This window comes from Lithobates pipiens, unplaced genomic scaffold (genome assembly GCF_037356315.1).
Source record: "Lithobates pipiens isolate NorthernLeopardFrog02 unplaced genomic scaffold, aLitPip1_a1.2 Scaffold_3, whole genome shotgun sequence".
Lineage (NCBI taxonomy): Eukaryota > Metazoa > Chordata > Amphibia > Anura > Ranidae > Lithobates > Lithobates pipiens.
This window is the reverse complement of record NW_027507790.1, coordinates 143166077-143185772: the sequence shown is the minus strand read 5'-3', so window position 1 is coordinate 143185772 and position 19696 is coordinate 143166077.

The window sequence follows — 19696 nt, the reverse complement described above, 5'->3', positions numbered from 1 at the left end:
GAACATTCATATCAAATTTCTCAGTATATTCGATGACTCGATGAAGGTCTTTAAAAAGTACTTACATTTTTTTTGTATTTAACATTTGATTTTGGAATAAGTGAAATTTCCAGAATGAAAACTACATATTCTGTTAAAGATTAGTTCCTTAGAGAAAAATTATCCACCCTGCAACTTTGAATTTTCTAATTCCTGTGATCAAATACAGACGTTGATTTGACCCCATTAACAATTAAAAAATCAAAGATTATTAAAATGAAAAATTCAAATGTTATTCTACTTGGGTATGGGCAAATTTTGTTTCCTGCAGGGAACTTCAGCAGCTGCACTATGAGTTACATAAGGGGGATTATAAATGGGAGTGAGCAGGCCCACTCCCAATACAAAAACCTAATTATGTAATACTGTACTGGTGAAAGAATGAAAGTGCCCAGCTCCATCACATTCCAAAAAAGATATGGATTTGGAGTTTATATAGATTCTAAAAGACCTTTAGACATTTTTTTTTTCCATAAAGAATTTATTGAATTTTTAAACAATACAATAACAAGCAGTACAGAATGTACAAAAAAAAAAAGCATAGTACATGTTGTGGTCACAGATAACAGTATAAACTTAGAGGTGATCACGAACCCATCTTGCTTTCCATTTCAATCTAAACCTAAGACAATATTGACTGTAAATGGAAGGATCGCGAAGATTGGCCCGATAGGTTCCCATTGCAGATAGTCGGAAAGTGTATTGTACACAACCCAAAATTGAAGTTGCCGGAGTATGTCATTAGTTGTGGGTGTCGTCTAATCCCTTAGGGATTGCTCATTTGAGCTAAAGTACGGGAGGAATGTCGGGTGAGAGTATGGTATGTGGGGCAGAACAAGTGGGTATACGGCTGATCGGAGCCAGTCAGCCGGGCTGAAATCTAGGTCGTCTGTGTCTGGAGCAACTCCCGCAAGGGGGAGGTTAACGGGGTACTAGAAGATGGGGGGGATGTGGATGGGGCAGGTATGAGGGGGAAGGGGATAGGATAGGGGCATAGGAAAGGAGGGGTGTCGTCTCTCCGGGCTCCCCCCACCAGGGATGCACCGTTGTGTGGGTGCGTACGGCAGTCCGCTCGAGTTCCCTTGATCTCAAATAGAATGCACCGCCTGGGCCAAGACCAGGTCGTATTCCAAAACAGACGGGAGTTTACGTGACGAGTATTTAATTATGTGAGCTGTCTGAGGAGAAAAGGCAGCCATAATCTCGGAAATGTGTCCACTTATCCCAGGTCCGCGCGTACTTTTGTGGGGAGTCTCGGGCATGGACCTCCTGGTGTACCCAGGTATCTTTGAGAAAATTGGTAGACATTCCCGGGGGGAAAGCTGGGTTGAGTCGGATGGGTGTGAGGGGTCCTGGGGTAGAGGAGAGCTTGAATTTACAGCAAGCTTCCCTGAAATTATTTAGAGTAGCGCTTACAAGGGGGTGATCTTTAAGTGTTTTGGGAACATTGGAGGAGTGGATCCACGGAGCGTTTTTAATGGGTATGGCAGAGAGCGAGTTTTCTATATGGATCCAGTCCTTATCTCCCTCGCGAGTGGACCAGTCCACTATTCTGACCATATGGCAGGACAGGTAATCATTTTTGAGGTCTGGAAGGCCGATTCCACCTGCGCTTTTGGGGTGTGTGAGTTGATTGTAACTAATCCTAGGGCATCTGTGTCTCCACAGAAATTGGGTGGATAAGCGTTTAATAAGTCGAAAGAAGGAGGGTGGTAGTTGAATGGGAATTGTTTGTAAAAGATAGAGAATTCTTGGGAGCACATTCATTTTGAGAATGGCTGCACGACCAAACCACGAGAAATGGGATTTGTCCCATTTACGTAGGTCTTCGGCTATGGTACGCGAGAGGGGGAGAACGTTTCTTGAGAATAGATCGCTAAGGCGTGTGGGGAGTTGGATTCCCAAGTACGTTATAGCTTCCCGTTGCCAGGAGAAAGGGAATGAGCTTTGGCATTGGGAGACCAAATCTCCAGGTAAGGAGACGTTCAGGGCACTGGATTTTGAAAAATGTATTTTGAGATTAGAGATACGGCCAAAAGTTTCAAAATCTTTGAGTAGATTTGGGATTGTTACGGATCACTGAGAAATAGCAGAATGTCATCTGCGAATGATGCTAATTTATGGATACGCCCAGCCACTTGAATTCCTCTAATATTATCGTTTGTCTGAATACGTCTGAGTAGGGGTTCTAGCGTCAAAATGAATAAAATGGGGGACAACGGGCAGCCCTGTCTCGTTTTGTTTCGGATGGGGAAGGCATTTGACAGGCAGCCGTTAACCCTTATGCTAGCAGTCGGGACCGAATAAAGGGACATGATGAGATTAAGCATTCTATCGGGTAATCCCAGGTGACGGAGCACTGCCTCCAGGTAGTCCCAGGCGAGCCTGTCAAATGCCTTCTCCGCATCCAGGGACAGGAAGAAGCCTTTCTGTTTTCGGGACATAAGCCAGTGGTGCAAATTGATGGCCTTAGTAGTATTGTCCCTGGCCTCTCTACCAGGGACAAAGCCCACTTGGTAATTTCCTATAAGGGAAGGGAGGAACGGGAGTAAGCGATTAGCCAAAATTTTTGCAAAGAGTTTTATGTCCGAATTGAGTAACGAGATGGGCCTATAACTGGTGACTGATGAGGCATCTTTATCTTGCTTGGGAATAACTGTTATATGTGCTTCCAAAAGCCTATGGAATGGTGTGGGCGTATTATTTAGGGAATTAAAGGCACTAAGGAAGGGGGTCACTGGGGCGTCTGTGAAGGTTTTGTAATATGGGGCAGAGAGGCCATCTGGGCCTGGACTCTTACCCGGTTTCAATTGTTTGATAGCCTGTCTTAATTCCAGTTCTGAGATGGGTTTGTCAAGTTCAAAAGCCTGGTCTCTACATAACTTATCAGGACTAGGGATGAGCTTCGTGTTCGAGTCGAACATAAGTTTGACTCGAACATCGGCTTTTCGCCCGTTCGGCGAATTCCGAACATTATGGGCCGTACGCGCCAAATTCGTGTGGCGCTCACGGCCCACAATGCACTGCGTCATCGCAGTGCATTGCTGGCTCATGATTGGCCAAGCATGCACTGTGACCCCGCATGCTTGGCCAATCACAGCGCCAGCAGCGAGGAGAGCCATGATTGGCCACAGGCAGGATGCCTGTGGCCAATCATAGCTCAGGCTGTGTAGTACACGCCCACACTATATAAGGCCGCCAGCGCGGCGGCCTTGTGTAGTGTGTTGGCGTCTGAAGCAGTTAGTGGGTGTTCTGTGTACCTTCAACACAGTATACACCGATCGTTATCGCCGGATTTTCGATCTTACTCTTCTGTAGTGGTTGTTGTCTGCGTGCCCTGACCGCAGTATACACCGCTATATTCACCTCACCTATATAGCTAGTGATCTATCTTTTATAATAGAGCTTGCAGTCAGTAGTGTTAGGAGCTTGTGCGTGCTGTCTGCGTGCTCTGTACCCAGTACACACTGCTATATCCACCTACATAGCTCTTCTCTATTTGAGCCCACTTGCCATCTGCAGGAGTTATTGGAAGTTGTGTGCGCCTCCAGCACAGCACAGTATACATCTGTATATACCCCTTTATCTCTGGTGTTCTATAATAAAGGCATCTGCAGGAGTTAGTGGGTGTTTTGTGCCTCCAGCACAATATACATCTGTATCTACCCTTTATTGCTGTTCTCTAATAGAGCCATCTGCAGGGCTTAGTGGGTGTTGTGTGACTCCATTACAGTATACCCCATTATCTCTGGTGTTCTATAATAAAGGCATCTGCAGGAGTTAGTGGGTGTTTTGTGCCTCCAGCACAATATACACCTGTATCTACCCTTTATTGCTGTTCTCTAATAGAGCCATCTGCAGGGCTTAGTGGGTGTTGTGTGACTCCATTACAGTATACCCCTTTATCTCTGGTGTTCTATAATAAAGGCATCTGCAGGAGTTAGTGGGTGTTGTGTGCCTCCAGCACATTATACACTACCCAACTGCTGTTTTACCCAACTCCCTTCAGGCCATTACCATGTCTGGAAGGCCAGCAAGGAGAGGCAGACAGGCGCGAGCCAATAAAAGAGGGCAAGCAGGCTCTGTGTCTAGAGACAACAGTGCTGGTCGTGGGCGCGGTGCATTGTCATCAGCACGTGGCCATGGGACACGCTTGTCCTTATTTTCGGCAGCTGGACATGTTGAACCGCAACATGCCAATGACTTGGTAGAGTGGATGACCAAGCCCTCTTCATCCTCCTCATCCTCTCTCATCCAGTCTCAGGGTACTAGCAAAGCAGCTGCCAACGCATCGTCTTCCCTCGTCTCAATGTCATTATCAGTGACTCCTTCCCTAGACCCACCACGTCCTCCTGAGGAGTCTCCTGAACTCTTTGAGCACAGTGTTGGGTACATGCTCCAGGAGGATGCCCAGTGTTTTGTAGGCTCTGATGATGACACTCAGCTAGAGGAAGGCAGTAGCGTGAATGCAGAGAGAGGGGATGCTCAAGAAGGACAGCAATCTGGCAGTCATGTTCCACAAGCTGCAGCATATTGCCAGGTTTGCTACAGCGATGAAGAGGGAGGGGATGATGAGGGCACTGACTCCACGTGGGTGCCTGGTAGTAGAGAGGAGGAGGAGGAGGCACATGTCCAATGAGGCAGGATGCCCTCCGGGGGCCAGCTTAGGGGCAGCACACCGACTGAATCACACCGCAGAGCTCCGCAGAGCTCCGCCTGTGCAGGGCGCTGCCTCTGCGCGTTATTCTAAAAGTTCTTTGGTGTGGGCCTTTTTTGAGATGAGTGCATCAGATCGCACCGCTGCTATTTGCAACATATGTCTCAAGCGTATCTCGCGTGGCCAAAACATCAGCCGCTTGGGCACCACATACTTGACCAGACATATGTTGACCTGCCATGCAGCTCGTTGGCAAGCGTACCTCAAAGACCCACACCAAAGAACAAAGCGGACCTCTCCTTGCTCCTCATCAGCTGGGATCTCCAACCCCACTAGACCTTCAGTCCTCTCTGAAACCTGCTCTGAGAGGAATGAAGGTGTAGAATTAGGTGTGTCACAGCCAAGTGCTTCCGGGCACTCTGCTAGCAGTACACCCACATCCGATTATAGCAGGCAAATGTCCCTGCCCCAGCCATCCACATGCCCAGCGGTTGAATGCTAGCTTGGCTAAATTGCTAGCACTTCAACTGCTGCCTTTTCAGTTGGTAGACTCTGCCCCCTCCTGTGAGTTTGTACAATGTGCGGTTCCTCAGTGGCAGGTCCCCAAACGCCAATGTCCTTGCCTCGCTGGACAGGGCGGTCAGTGGTAAGGTGCATATTACCGCTGACTCATGGTCCAGCAGGCATGGACAGGGACGTTACCTATCTTTCACAGCCCATTGGGTCACTCTTCTGGCAGCTGGGAAGGATGCAGGACAAGGTGCAGTAGTGTTGGAGGTTGTTCCGCCACCATGCCTCCAAAATGCTACTATTGGTTGTGACACACCTCTCTCCTCCACCCCCTCCTCTTCTTCTTCCTCCATGGCCTCTTCCAGTGCTCTGTCCTCAGAACCAGCGGTGCTCCGTAGGCGTTCCGGGGGCTACGCAGACAAAACGATGCCATGCCGTGTTTGCGCTGGTTTGTTTGGGGGACAGGAGCCACACTGGGGCGGATGTTTTGTCAGCTCTGCAGGGGCAGGCAGAGAGGTGGATGATGCCACGCCAGCTTAAGCCAGGAATGGTGGTTTGTGACAATGGCACCAACCTCCTCTCCGCCCTCTGACAGGGATAACTGACCCATGTGCCCTGTGTAGCTCACGTCCTTAACCTGGTGGTGCAGCGGTTCTTGGGCAGGTACCCCGGCTTACAGGATGTCCTGAAGCAGGCCAGGAAAGTCTGTGTGCATTTCCGCCAATCATTTAATGCCTGTGCTCGGCTGGCTGAGCTCCAAAAGGAGTTGAACCTGCCCAAGAACCGCCTTATATGTGACATGCCCACCAGGTGGAACTCAACGTTAGCCATGCTGCAGCGGCTGCACACGCAGCAGAGGGCCATCAATGAGTACCTGTGCGACTACGGCACCAGGACAGGATCAGGGGAGCTCGGTTTTTTCTCACCACGCCAGTGGGGCATGATCAGGGATGCATGCACTGTCCTGTCACCGTTTGAGGAGGCCACAAGGATGGTGAGCAGTGACAGTGCATGCATCAGTGACACTGTACCTCTTCTCCACCTGTTGGAGCATACACTGCGTGGAATAATGGGCAGGGCACTTGAAGCAGAACAGAGGCAGGAAGAGGAGGACTTCCTTGCCTCTCAAGGCCCCTTTTATCCAGACAGTGTTCCTGCTGTGACACCCATCACACAAGAAGAGGATGAGGAGGAGGAGGAGGAGGAGGAGGAGGAGGATTGTGTCAGCATGGAGGTGGAGGCTGGCACTCAGCATCAGCAGCAGCAGTCTTGTAGGGATGATTTACAGTCCCAAGAAACACGTGGACTTGTACATGGCTGGGAGGAGGTAGCTGCGGATCATGTTGCCCTTAGTGACCCAGAGGACTCCGGACCGAATGCCTCAGCTAACCTACGCTGCATGGCCTCCCTGATCCTGCAAAGCCTGCGGAAGGATCCTCGTATTCTTCGGATCAAGGAGAGGGACCATTACTGGCTGGCCACTCTCCTTGATCCACGGTACAAGGGTAAGGTTGCCAACCTTATCTTGCCATCGCAGAGGGAGCAGAGGATGAGACATTTCCGGGAGGCCTTGCAGAAAGGTCTGTGCAACGCGTTCCCAGAGACTGGGAGGTTACAAACTCCTGGTCCTGGACAACGTGTTGCTGAGGCATCGGTCAGAAGGAGCAGTGGAGAAGGTGGCCGTCTGACTGATGCTTTCAGACAATTTTTTAGTCCGCAGCCCCAAGGTATGATCGGTTCCAGCAACCATCGCCAGCGTCTGATTTACATGGTGCAGGAATACCTAGGGGCAAGGTCAGACTTGGACACCTTTCCCACCGAAAATCCTCTGGCTTACTGGGTCTTGAGGATGGATCACTGGCCAGAGCTTGCACAGTATGCAATTGAGCTACTGGCCTGTCCTGCATCCAGCGTTCTTTCAGAACGCACCTTCAGTGCTGCTGGTGGCTTTGTTACCGATCACAGGGTGCGCCTGTCCACCGGATCAGTTGATCGACTGACCTTCATCGAGATGAATCAGTCTTGGATCACCCACAGCTACTAAGCACCTGAAGCTGATGTAACCGAATAATTGTTTTTGAAATATCACATCCCTTCAAGACTGCCTATGCTAATGCTGGGTGACTGTCCTGTTATGTTGATTGTCTATCCTCTTCCTCCTCCGCTGATATGTTGGAAGAACATTTCTGGTTCTGGGTGATGCCATCAGCCCAATTTTTCTGCCCCTGTTTAACAGGGGCGTTTAATTACAATTTTTGATGCCATGCTTTGCAGCAGGGCTAATTCCTGCAATAAAACTAGAGTATATGGGAGAGGTTGCAGTGTGGTGGCCCCAGCACCAGTGCCTATGGCCCAATTTTTCTGCCCCTGTTTAACAGGGGCATTTAAGTACAATTTTTGATGCAATGCTTTGCAGCAGGGCTAATTCCTGCAATAAAACTAGAGTATATGGGAGAGGTTGCAGTGTGGTGGCACCAGCACCAGTGCCTAAGGCCCAATTTTTCTGCCCCTGTTTAACAGGGTCGTTTAATTACAATTTTTGATGCAATGCTTTGCAGCAGGGCTAATTCCTGCAATAAAACTAGAGTATATGGGAGAGGTTGCAGTGTGGTGGCCCCAGCACCAGTGCCTAAGGCACAATTTTTCTGCCCCTGTTTAACAGGGGAGTTTAAGTACAATTTTTGATGCAATGCTTTGCAGCAGGGCTAATTCCTGCAATAAAACTAGAGTATATGGGAGAGGTTGCAGTGTGGTGGCACCAGCACCAGTGCCTAAGGCCCAATTTTTCTGCCCCTGTTTAACAGGGACATGTAATTACAATTCTTAATATAATATTTCACAGGAGGGCCCGTTCCTGTGCCCACCCAAAGTAACTGTGAGGACTGATAGTGTTGTGGCACCAGCACCACAACCACCAAAGGTCAATTTTTCTACCACTGTTCAACAATGGCATGTAATTACAATTCTTGATATAATCGTTCACAGCAGGGCGCTCCAGCACCCACCAAGAGTCACTTTGAGGGCTTACAATGTTGTGGCAAAACCAACACCTTGTTCCGCCATTTCTGCAGAGCATATAGGGCAGGCCCCTACTTTCAAACATCCAACTTACAAACATCTCCTACTTGCAAATGGAAGGAGACAACAGCAAGTGAGATGAAAAAAGATGTACGACAAAACAAATTATACAGGGGTGATAACCCCTTCCTATGTTTTCCAAAAAGCTTAAAAATAGTTTTTTGACTGGAGCTACACTGTAAAAATGTACCAGTTGAAAATTACAAACAGATTCAACTTAACATAACAAACCTACACAGTCCCTGTCTTGTTTGCACCGCCTGTATACTGCTGTTCTGAGTATATAGGGCCTGGGGGCCACACGCATTTCCTTTTTTAATATGGGTACGGGGTTCCCCTTAATATGCGTACAAGACCCAAAGGGGCTGGTAATGGGCAGGTAAGGCTACCCATACCATTTTTCTCAATGATTTTCAACCATATTGCAGGAACCAGATATAACATTAAAACCGCAAGCAGTTTTAAATGATGTTATTTCCGTTTAATGTCATTTTGTGCAGGGACTGTTCTAAACACGGGAAACACGTGGCACTTCACAGGCATACTACAGACACCCCCCAGGCACCATATTTAACCACTTGAGACCCGCGCTATAGCCGAATGACGGCTACAGCGCGGATCTCCTTTGCCGGGACTACGTCTATTGACGTCGTCCCATGCACGAGCGGCCTGCGCGCCCCCTGAGGGGCGCACGCGGCGTGCTCTGTGATCGGCGAGTCTATGAGACTCGCCTGATCACCGATCCGAGCAAGGGGTTGATCCCGACCCCTTATCACGTGATCAGCTGTCAGCCAATGGCAGCTGATCATGTGATATAATGGAGCCGGTAATCGGCCATTATTCCTCCTCGCGCTGACAGCGCGAGGAGAAAAAAAAAGAGCCGATCACCGGCGGCCATGATCGGGACATCAGTCCCGATCACGGCCAGCCCTGCCAGTGCCCACCTGCCCCCTGCCAGTGCCCACCTGCCCCCTCATCACTAAACATCATTAAAAAATAAGTGCCCCCTGTCAGTGCCACCCAGCAGTGCCCATAGTGCCACCCAGCAGTGCCCACAGTGCCACCCATCAGTGCCCACAGTGCCACCCAGCAGTGCCACCCAGCAATGCCCACAGTGCCACCCAGCAGTGCCCACAATCTGCGTCAACAAAGGTGCTGCACCCCAGTGCCACATATCCATGCCCATCAGTGTCATCTACCAGTGCCCATCAGTGCCCAGCAGTGCCGCCCATCAGTGCCCAGCAGTGCCACCTATCAGAGCCACCTATCAGTGCCACCTATCAGTGCCCATCAGTCCCATCTATCAGTGGTACCTATCAGTGCCCCTTAGTGCCACCCATCCGTGCCACCCATCTGTGCCACCCATCCATGCCATCTTATCTGTGCCCATCTTTGCCCATAAGTGCCGCCTTATCTGTGCCCATCGGTGCCACCTTATCTGTGCCTATTAGTGCCGCCTTAACTATGCCTATCAGTGCCCACCAATGCAGCCTATCAGTGCCCACCAGTGCAGCCTATCAGTGCCGCCTCATCAGCGCACTTCAATGAAGGAGAAAAATTACCTGTTTGCAAAATTTTATAACAAACTATTAAACATGATTTTTTTTTTTTTGCATCTTTTTTTGTTTGTTTAGCAAAAAATAAAACTCCCAGCTGTAATTAAATACCACCAAAAGAAAGCTCTATTTGTGGGGAAAAAATTATAAAAATTTCATTTGGGTACAATGTTGTATGCCCACGCAATTGTCATTCAAAGTGCATCAGCGCTGAAAGCTGAAAATTGGTCTGGGACTGAGGGGAGTTTAAGTGCCCAGTAAGCAAGTGGTTAAAGGAATATTTCACTTTTTTTTTCACTTTAATCGTCATTAAAATCAGTGCTCCCGCCAAAACTGCCATTTTTAAAAACATTTTAGGCATTGACCCATGTCCCCTGGGGCAGGAGCCAGGTCCCCAAACCCTTTTTAGGACAGTATCTTGCATATTAGCCGTTAAAATTAGCACTTTTAATTTCGAACATTCGAGTCCCATAGACTTCAATGGGGTTCTAAAGTTCGTACGAATTTGGGGTCCGTTTGAAAGTTCTGGTGCGAACCGAATCGGGGGGTGTTCGGCTCATCCCTAATCAGGACTAAACTGATCAAGAAACTGGGTGATAAGGGTTTCCCTTTGTCGCTGGGTAGAGCTGGAAGCTGTAGGGCAAGGTAGATTATAAAGGCCTTTGTAGTAATTTTCTAACTGGGCAGCTATGTCCTCTGACGAAGTATGCGCTCTACCCGACGGGTCGTTTATAGTGTGTACATTCGTGGTGGCATTTCTTGTGCGTATGGCACGGGCTAGAAGTCTACCGCACTTATTGCTCTGTTCATAGAACAGCTTTTGACTCAAGACAAATTTACGCCGGGTTTTATAGTTCAACGTCTCCAAAAGGAGTTTTCTCATGTCGATCAAATCTTGGAGGGTATCCTGTGCTAACGAATGTTTGTGGGACCGTTCTAGTCTTTGGATTTTCTGTATCAACTCCGAAGTTTTAGCTTGGTTTGCTCTTTTCCTGATTGCAGCAAGTTCTGGAAATTCCCCCCGTACGGTGCACTTGTGGGCTTCCCAGGTTGTTATCGGCGAGATCGAGGGGTCTACATTTTCTCTGAAAAAGTGTGTCAAGCTAGAATTAATGAGGTTGATGTCAGCCTCCGAGGAGAGTAAAGAGGCGTCTAGACGCCAGATCTTTGTGGCCTGTCTCTGGTGTGGGAGGGTAAGGAGTATTGAAATAGGGTGATGGTCAGCTAGAACAAGGGGTTCAATCGTGGCAGCTTTGAGAAAGGGAAGGTCCCTTTGGGAAATGAATAAGTAATCTAAGCGGGAATACCTGTTGTGTGGAGGTGAGAAGAAGGTGTAATCTTTGGCGTTGGGGTGCAAGGTATGCCAGGAATCGTGCAAGGTAAGGTTTTGTAAGAGGGTTCTAATTTGCCGCAAAGTTCGGTAGGGGAGGGATGAAGTACCTGATGAGGAATCAAGAAGGGGTTGTAGCGTTATATTGAAGTCCCCACCAAGGATTATCAGCCCCTTCCCAAAGTTTGTTAGAAGGTCTGTAATTGAGCGAAAGAAGCTTAGCTGGGCTGTGTTGGGGCTATAGATATTTGCCAAAGTGACAGGGAGGTTATGAAGATGCCCTTTCAGGAGTATATATCGCCCTTCTGGGTCAATTAGGGAGTCCTCCAGTTGCCATGAGATATGTTTCGCTAGAAGGATAGAGACACCCTTCGTTTTTGCCAAGGGATTGGTAGAGTGGTAGACCGTGGGATATTTGCGACTTACAAGGTTGGGTACATGTCTAGTACAAAAGTGGGTTTCTTGGAAAAAGATAATGTCTGCCTTTTGCTGTGACATCAGGCTCAAGATTTGGCTGCGCTTTTCAAGCACATTAGGGCCTTTCGCGTTTTGGGATATTATTTTCAGGGTAGCAGAGCGTTTATCTGTGGTCGAAGTGTGCATGGTGCTAAAAGGGATGGCAGGTAACGTAGCGCGGATGGATCAGAGCTGGATCCCCAACCTCAGTTATACCGTCACCGTAGGGGAACGAGGTGAATAGCTGACAGGAGAGCGGGAGTATAGGTTTTTTTTTTTGTTTTTTGTTTTTTAAATAAAAAAAAAAAAAAGATTATTCTTATGAGACTATGCGTGGTGTGGAGGAGACCGGAGAGAGCAAAGTTAAGGGAATAGGAAATATGCAGGAGTTGGGAGAGACCTATGAGGAAGGGGAGGAAGGAAGGGGTGGGGAAGATAGGGAACAGTAAATACCGGAGGGGTGGGTAGCCGGCTACCTTACCCTGACTTTAGTCGGTAGTTCCGGATGTGGTCAACGGTCAGGGATACCTTCCGTTGTGCGGGGGTGTAGAGGGTAGTCCGGGTCAAGTCCTTGCGAGGGTCAGTCCGACGGGAGTCCTTAAATATTTACAAGGAGGTAGGTGTGAGCCTGCTAAAACAAGTAGGGCAATGGGAACAAGTAAAGTTAAGGCACAAGAGGAACGCAGCGTATGCAATTAACATGAGAAAAAGAAAGGCAAAGGGGAAGGATAACCCAAATGCAAAAACAAGTCAAAGTGACTAACCATAATTAGACATAACATGTGAGATAGAAGTATGGTGGTATACAACAAGTGTCTATCGGGGGGAGTCCCCGTAATAATAATCTTGCCTATCTTATCATTAAGACAATCTGGCCCATAAGCCCACCTCTCTTACAAGACCACACAGAATTTTCCTACTTCAAAAGAATATCCAAACACATAGGACTAAACGACCTTAAAAAGAAGTAGCAGGAAGAGGGGAAGGCTGCTCCGGTAGGGTCAGCAGCTTGGGCCGCTCCCTGCGTTTCACAAGCAAAAACATGGGCACGGGTTGACGTTAGTCAGTAGGGGCCGGCCGTTCGGAGCTCAATAGGCCGAGCAGGTTAAGAAACAGAGAAGACACAAAAAAAAGAGAAAAAAAAAGGGGGGGGGGGGGGGTAGAACATGCCAAGGCTGAAAAGTATAGATACCACCCCACTTAGCTGATATATGTAGGGCAGCCCTATACGAATATAGTCTTAATCAACTGAGTGGGGGAGTTTAGAGTCCAGGAGACCTCTAGGGTACGTACGTTTCTCAACAGTCCCCTACTAGAGGCAGGTGAGTAAGTCTGCGTGGGCAGAAGTTCAGAGGGAAGTGGTGGGGGAGGGGACAAAAATGGGTGAGGGGGTCAGGAGGGGCAAAAACAAAAAACAAAAAAGGGGGGAGCAGGAACCGAACAGGTATAAGCTATTGGTTCTCGTATGGACTATTGGGAAAAGTTAAAGTCAATGAGACTAATTAAGGACAGTCTGGTCTAGCTCGCCTATGAGCAGGAGAGGCAGTGGGACTGGCATACGATCTGTCACCTCGGTTCCTTTGCGGTGGTGGCCTTGGTGATGATGATCTGCGTCTCCTGATGTGAAAGTCCTCTCTTTCCGGGATGGTATCCATAGAAGAGGCTCTCTGAAGCTGGGTAGGACGGAATGCCTTATACCAGTCTGGAAGTTCAACAAGAGGAATCTGAAGCGTGTCGCAGAACCTTGCCAGCTCCTCTGGGATCCTCAGGATTGCGGTGCGACCTGCCGCTGTAGCAGATAAGCCAAACGAAAACCTCCATTTATATTGGATCCCCTTACGGCGAAGGATTTCAAGCAGAGGGCGTAGGTCCCTTCTGTTTTGGAGGGTTACGGGGGATAAGTCCTGAAATTTTTTTATTTCAGCACCCTGGTATAGCAGGTGATGTCTGTCTCTGGCTTTCTTCAGAATGTCTTCCTTGACTTTGTAGTTTACAAGGCAACATACGACATCTCTGGGAGGATCAGTGTCCCTGCTTCTAGGTCTCAAGGCCCTGTGCAGTCTCTCAAACTCTAGGGGTGTCTCTGAAGGTCTGCCTAGCAGATCATTGAATATCTGTATGGTGACGTGAGCCAATTGTGCCTGTTCAACAGATTCAGGGATGCCTCTTACCCTGACACTGTGGCGGCGTCCTCTGTTGTCCAGGTCCTCCATATACTGGTTGACATCCCTCAACTGCGTGTTGTATGACAGGGAGGATTGCTGGAGCTGCAGAATGGCAGTGTCATGGCGGGCCACTGTTTCCTCCACTTCTGACACTCGTGCATGCATGGCATGGATGTCCCTCCTGAGATCTGTAATCACCGCCGTTAGCGAATTTTTAATATCCGCCGCCACATCCCTGAGGTCAGCCATGGTGAGAGTGTTCCTTCCCGGTGGGCTGTCCGCTGTTTGGGAGCGCGCGGTGGGCGGCGGGCTCCTGCTGGGAGAAGGCGCCTCTGCATAGGCCTGAAGTGAAGCCTCGGCCTCGCGTGAGCGGGGGCCGAAATAGCTCCGGGATACCGCGGCTGATCGGAGCGTCGGATCCTCTCGGGGAGCGAGAGCGGGACTGGGAGGCTTGTCCCCTGGATTTTCCCATGTTCTGCATTAGGAAGGCTCAAAAAAGTAAGGCTTGAGGACTCCCGTGGACGGAGCTGTTCTAGAATGCGGCCATCTCGTCCCGGCACCAAGCCACGCCCCCTAGACATTTTTATTCAGATATTACTCCACCAGTTTTGTATTTCGGCAATATTGGTACTGTAATAAAAAAAATGTAACATTTGTTGGGTATATTTATAAACACACTAGTTTGTACTTTGCACTATATTCGAAAGAATGCATAATTTGTTAAGCATATTTATTCAAGTTTATATTCTGCAATTATAAGAATTGTAAATTGAAAAAAAAAAAGGGAAATTAAATTTGGCTTTTAGGCAAGCCCAGGTACTTAATCATTTTCATTCAAGAAACCAATTTTAACTCATCAGAAAGTGATAGACTGCTAGAAATTAGTGGCAACTAGAGTGAAAATTTGCTCTGGGGAAAATGGAAGTAACAGCTGCAGTTTAAGAATATTTTACTAGCTTAAGTGAGAGACATGCAAGAATTAAAGGTACAACGTAACACAAAGACGATATAAAACAAATACATTTTTGTAAAAAAAGAAAGAGCTGATAAAGGCTTGTAATGCTGCGTACACACGACCGGACTTAGGTTCGACAGACTTTCGACTGAGTTCTGACAGAGTTCTGACAGAGTTCTGACGGACTTTCCGAATGAACGGACTTGGCCACACACAATCACACCAAAGTCCGACGGATTCGAACGTGATGACGTACGACTGGACTAGAATAAGGAAGTTCATAGCCAGTAGCCAATAGCTGCCCTCGCATCGGTTTTTGTCCGTCGGACTAGCATACACACACGAGCGGATTTCTCAGTAGGAACTGAGTCCGGCGGAGTTCTGTCGGAAAAATTTGAAACGTGTTCCATTTCTAAAGTCTGTCAGACTTTTGCAAATCAAAAGTCTACTGCAACCCACACACGAACGAATGGTCTGCCGGAATCATTCCGTCTGACTTTTGATGTTGAAAAGTCTGGTCGTGTGTAAGCGGCATTACTCTACTCTACAACTCCTAATGCTTAATTAAATATGATGCCTATGATAAAGGGAACCTGAAGTATCATAGCCAGTTGGTTAGCTGGTTTTGGGAGAGCAAACTTTGCTGATCTCTAGCAGCACTTTTACGAAACTGCTAATGCAAAATTATATATGTGTACAGTATATCCTTCTAAAAAGTATGATTTTTAATACAGTAAAGACAGTGCTGCTCAGTATTAGAATTATATTTCACATATATTATTATTATTATTATAATACATATATACACACCCAGAGAAGAAAATTGTGTTTTTTTACAGATCAGCTAAAATTATTTACTTCAGGAGTGAGAAATAAAAGAGAGCAGCCACCTGTGTTGATACTTCCATCATCCTGTTTGTAACCAAGGGACAGATTACACCAATCCACGCTTTGCTAGGCTCCTATAATGTGGAGTCTAATCATCTGGTAAGGGCACAGCTTTTCTTTTTGGAAGGTACACTTTTGGTGTTCAATCATTTATCATCACTGAGACACAAATATTTAACTTTATTTATGTAGAATTTCTTCACGGATTTGAACATTAATATTTTAGATGTTCTCATTTGCCGCGTACACACGATCGGACTATCCAGCAGAGTTGGTCCTCCAGACCAGAGTCCGCCGGACAATCCGCCCATGTGGGGGCTCCGGTGGGCTTTTTCTTCCCAAAAGTCCGGCAGACTTAGAAAGAAGTCTTGACCCAAAATTTTCCGCCAGACTGCCGACAATCCACCCGTATGTGTGCTAGTTCGCCGGACTTTTGAAATGTATGGACTTGCCAACACATGAAGTAAAGTCCGTTCATTTTGAACGTGGCTCCAGGAAGACGAAGGAAGTCAATGTAGCCGCCTCTATCAGCAAGATTGACACCTCGCTAGCCCCGTCACCTGGTATGGATTTAAAGGGGAACCCCTACACAAAAAAAAATGGCATGGGGGTCCCCCCAAAGTCCATACCAGACCCTTATCCTAACACGCAGGTCAGGAAAGGGAGTGGGGACGAATGAGTGCCTCCCCTCCTGAGCCATACCAGGCCACGTGCCCTCAACATGGGGGGCCCGGCTTTCTTCTTTGTCGTCGCCACCATCCGGCGGTCTTCTTCCGACTTCTACCTTCCGATGTTGACATGTTGCTCTCTCTGGCCGTAATGGCAGGGATGCATTGTGCGTTGTGTATAGGGATAATGGACTGGGTCACCGGGTGATGTCACATGGTGACCCCGCCCCTTGTGATGTCACAGTCAGATGTCAGATGTCACAGTATTTTCCATTTTTCTTCATGTAACACATTTAAACATTTCAGTTGTATGGCTCTGACATCCAAAAACCCTAAGTACAATACAAAGATCACTTATCCAGAGCATGGAAAAATATCAAAACTGATGTTATATATATTATAATGTTTTTCACAGGAAACAAAAAAAGCTTGATGATTTATGTTGGTTTGTACCATTTGCAATAAAAAAGTTAAATGTCTAAAAAAAAAAAGACATAGATCCAGGGATTTTAAAAATTATTCTAAGAAATAATATATCTGCATTTCTTGAACTCAGTTTAAAAGTCTGAACAATTAGTTCTTTGAAGCATGAATTAAATTCCAACTAATTTGTACTGTATACCTCATGTGAACTCTAGAAACAAAATGAATTCCATCCTTCTGCACTCAAGCGAACAGAAGTGTAACAAACCGTGACCTACGGATTCTTTACTTATCTGTGGACCAGTTTCATACTTCATTGCTTGCGACAAATGAACGGTGAAATGGAATTTGTAGCAAATGATAGTTGTTTATTAAGATAACTAGTCACTGGTCAAATATATTTTATGGTGGACCAAAATAAAAATAAAAATTCCATATTCCATATATTATCAGCAATTAAAAACACTTGACACACTGCAAAGTTTGCAATTCTTTTCCTCTATTCCATTATTAATAGTATAGGATTGCAGGAACAAATGAAAATGATTCATGTTCATTCTTTGCAACCTTTAATTTACATCACATTTTTATACATATTGCAACATCACCCTCTCTTGTTGAGTGTTCTGCTCTCAAGGGCACAATGTTATTAGAAAAAAAGCTTAAGGACAAAATAAATTAGTTTTAAATCTACCTAATTCAAATAAATCTAAAATGTGTGATAAATATTTAATAGTTATTGTTTATAGTTTAAATGGAACATAAAGCAACATAAAGCAAACCTACACTGTTCTTGAAATAGATTGGTTTTTCTGTGCTGAGTAACTTTACGAAGCACTGGGGTCATCTTTGTAAAGTTTTGTGGATTGCCCCACCCATGTGCACATTTCCCCTACTAGCTATAAATGAATTGACTTGGCTGCCATTTATTAGTTTACTCTGCTAGACTTGTACAGGGTGTTCCGCGGCTTTTCGAAATTTTCCGCGAAACACCCCAAGTCACTGTTCACTGAACAGGCGAACAGGCAATGTTCGAGTCGAATATGAGTTTGACTCGAACTCGAAGCTCATCCCTACCCATGGCACTTGCCATATGTGCCATACCCTGGATATGCCACTGAGCGTGACTTGTGTATGCACAGTGGGAAACCAGCTGAAAAGATGCAGGGAGTCACAGCTGGCTTCCCACACTAAAGATGTCCACACTGGGGACTAAAAGACTGGTGAAGAACCTGCCTGGGATGGCGCTAGATCCTGGAACTGGAAAACGACCTTCTATTAAAAATTAGCAGCAAAAGTATGTATGTATTGTTTCTAGGGTGAAGATCCTTTTTAAGGCATTAAGTAACACAGACTATCTGAAATCTAATCCCCAATCCACTGGAAAAACCTTATAAGCTGATGGATAAATGTTTTCCATTAGGATACATGATGATGTAAACCAATAAACCAGAATTAGAATATAAGTAACAAATATGCTAGCTATCTCAACAAATATAAAAAAATAACCTGTATATTAAAGTGGTTGTAAACCTCCTACATGAAATTTGAACAAAGCACATCCTTCTATATTGTGTACTTGTTTTATATCCAAAGCACTGAGTGTGATTCCTCTCTGCTGCCTTGTTTCTCTGTTATCTGCATGAGTCACTTCTCACTTCCTCTGAATCCAAGAGATAATTGGTGATGGGGGAGAAGAGCTCCAGCACACGGCCTGTGATTGACAGCCTCAGCTGTGCACGTTCCCTGTGTGGAGAGAATGTGTCCCTTCCCTCCAATCATGGCTTAAAGGGGTTGCAAAAGTAAATGTTTTTTCACCTTAATGCATTCTATGCATTAAGGTGAAAAAACATCTGACAGTGCCTGCGCCCCCAGCCCCCCCGTTTTACTTACCTCACCCCTCGAAAGTCCCGCACTCGTCCCCCGACGTCCTTTCCACCGTTCAGCCTGGCTGCTGATTGGCTGGAGTGGATGGATGGAAAGCAGCTCAGCCATTGGCTCACGCTGCTGTCAATCACATCCACTGACGCGGAGCGCCGGGGGGTGGGGCCGTGTGATACAGCGAGCGGCTATAGCCGCCGGCTGTATCACGGGAGCCCGCCCGCAGATGTTTCTCACCATGCAAGGGAGCTCACATGAACGTGAGAAGCACCTGCGGGAGGAAGCCGAGACAGCCGCCGAGGGACCCCAGAAGAGCAGGTTAGGGGCCACTCTTGCAAAACGAACTGCACAGTGGAGGTAAGTATAACATGTTTGTTATTTAAAAAAAGAAAAAAAAAATTCACTTTACAATACCTTTAAGGGCTGTCCTCACTGAGATTTGCAGTGTGAAACCTCAGATCCCTACCCCTTGCTTTTCAGAGCTGAGAGATGCTATGTAAAATATGTGTTGTAGAAGGCTGTATTCTTCAAATAAACAGGTACAACTTATGTAGGAGGATTTGTTTCATCTCCGTATATCAGTTGAGGCTAGTCACTTGACTTGGTTTATATAAGAGTTTTCAACCACTTTTTTATTTTTTTCTATTTAAAAAAGTTTTTATTTTGTAGACAAATATACAAAAACATATTTAACATCGGGATAACAGTGAAGAAGCTTTGATAAATAATACAGGCAATATTGACTGAGCTAAGTGGTAAAATAGTGAGAACACTAGAACGGGTAGATCAGTGACCTGTATAGCCATAAAGTAGTTAAAGGAGCTTATAACAGTAACAACATGTAATCTGTAGGATAAAGCCCCGTACACACTATCATATTTTCTGCTGATTTTTTCCTTCAGATTTACCAAAACCCTATAATATGAGGTCAGACCTTAGGAGTTTTCAATCTCTATGCAATCAGGCAGTCTCTTGCACTACATGGTTTTGGTAAATCTGAAGACAAAAATCAGCAGAAAATCTGATAGTGTGTATGGGGCTTTAGTTGTGCAACTAATTCCGCTTACACACGATCGGACAACCCGCCAGA